Raw genomic sequence first — 2394 nt, forward strand, 5'->3', positions numbered from 1 at the left:
ATTCCTGGGTTTCTCGTTCCCTTATCCTGGACCCTGACCTCATTAGAGACTTTGAGGATTCTGCCTGGCCCTAGTGGACCGCCAAGGGGTGGTCATTGAGGGGGGGGTGATGTCAGAACCCTTGTGTGGAGTGTTTTTTCTATTTCTTCTGGAGCACTGCAGGTGGGCGTGGCCGGGTGTCTGGGGACTTCAGATCCATCAACCCATCTACCTGTAAGGGATTTAAGGAGCTGCAGCCATCTCTTCCTCGCCTGATGGTCCCATACTCTGGTACCAGTCTAGCCAACGTTAAATTCCCCAAGAGAGAGTTCTGTCTGATTCCCAGTGAAAGGTTCCTCATTGCTCACCTCTTGTCTCTCTGGATTCCCAGGTCCAATCGAAGCAATCCTGGACTGATTCCTTCAGCATCTAACTCCGGGAGCTGTTCCCATCTGCAGCTTAGGCTCTGTCTGCCTGCCCGCTCTCCACCACCTCTGTGACAGCTCTCTGACGATCGCCTCCTCCTTCAGCGTGCTCCTCCAGCCACCTGCACAGCCTGTGGCAGTGTATTCCCAGGGACTCTCAGTTCTTCCCCATCCAGTTTGGCTGAGTTTACAATAAAACTTCACCCTTCAGTTGGTGTTTGTGCCTGATTCTGCATGTGGGTTCGTAAGGTTCAGCTAGACATGACAGCGCCAGGATTAAGGTGTGCCAGATACCTGTTTGTAGCTATTGCCCCATGTACAATCCTCCACTGGAGGTCACCAACCCATTTTTCAATCGGGGGTTTGTACAGGGACCGCCAACAGCCTCTTGGGGTAGAGCTGGTGCCAAAAAAACTTAGTCCACCTCGACACCCTCACCTCTGCCAGAGAATGTATGTTCAGAACCTTAACACAACTAATGTACAAGGCCTTCTTCCCCAAGCCTTTAAAATGACCTAGTGGTGAAACTTGGAAGGACAACATCTTTTCTGGCTCATCACGCCATTGATCCACTGCAGGAGAGACACTAATTGAGGGAAATACATATTCATACTCGTCATCCCAATGGTTAAAACGAGTATTATCAGCAGCAAATGTTCTGACATGGTCTGGTAGAGAAGCACAGGCTTCCTCTTTCATCCTTAACTCAAGCCTGTTGGATTGCATATCAAGACGCTCAGTTAGGTTTTACACAGATAACTTCATCAGATGACCCAGCTTCACACATGCGGCTTCTCTCATCTTAGACCATAAAGTACCAGATGACAACAGCTGTGATGAGATGAAATTGTTTTCAAACAGAGGTTCTTCAAAGATCCACATCCCTGGTGATGTATCAGCCGTCCTCTCAAAACTGAAAATCTGCCAGGCATTTAACACCAAATAGTAGAATGGAGTAAGACCAGATAAGTCCAAGGATCCTTGTCAAAACAAAAAGAGATGTTTATCATATCCTAAAGATCCTGCCTTCCTTAAAAGAAGACGTGCAGCGTCCAACCATGGTAATCCAGCACCATCTAACAGCTTCTGCGCTGTTTGAAGCCTAAAAGCTGCAATATGTGAGGTGATGTCTATGAGTCCTTGTCCTCCCTCCTCCACTGGTAAGTACAGGACAGCAGCTCTCACCCAGTGACGTCCAGACCAGAAAAAATCCACTAGATTCATTTGAAAATGTTTAATGAGAGATGTCAGTGGTGTTAACACGGTCAGTTTATGCCAGAGAGCCGAAGCAACCAAGTTATTAACAACCAGAACCCTTCCCCTGTAAGACAGCTGAGGCAGCAGCCATTTCCATTTGGATAGTCTGACACACACTCTCTCCATGACACCTGTCGTGGGAAAAAAAGTGTTCAACTAGTGAAATAAACAGAGATCGATGGATTTCACTCAGTCGGCACATTTATTCATATCTTTGCAAAGAGAGAACAGTTCATCATACAGCCCTAATGGCACAGCATTCTGCCCTGTTCTGATCTGAGCAGTGTTTTTTCCTCCTTACTTATAACAATGGAAAAGTATTAAGAGTCAAAACAAATTACAGACACTTTGGTTAAACAGTAACATGTTATGAATAAACCTTGAGAAAGAATCTGGTTTGTTATGGAAGAAGCTCTGTCTGGTCTACAAACACCATCCTGCAGAGAATGGTGTGGCCTTCAAGGTGAAACAGGCTGAGGGAAAACTTTTATAGAGAGTAAATAGGATAAATTAATACACAATAGAAAAAAGATAGAAAAAAATGTCGACAACACACCAACCTGTCGATTATAAAAAGATATTGTCCTTGTGTAATAGATATTAAAAAAAGGAAAATTTAAGAATAAAAAAAACTAAAAACTAAGAAACTAAAATTGTGAATATATGTAAAGAAAGCTAAAACCTAAAAAAATAAAATTAAAAATAATAAAAAATATATATATATATAAAAAAT

Source organism: Cyprinodon variegatus, unplaced genomic scaffold (assembly GCF_000732505.1).
Source record: "Cyprinodon variegatus isolate N-32 unplaced genomic scaffold, C_variegatus-1.0 Scaffold5, whole genome shotgun sequence".
Lineage (NCBI taxonomy): Eukaryota > Metazoa > Chordata > Actinopteri > Cyprinodontiformes > Cyprinodontidae > Cyprinodon > Cyprinodon variegatus.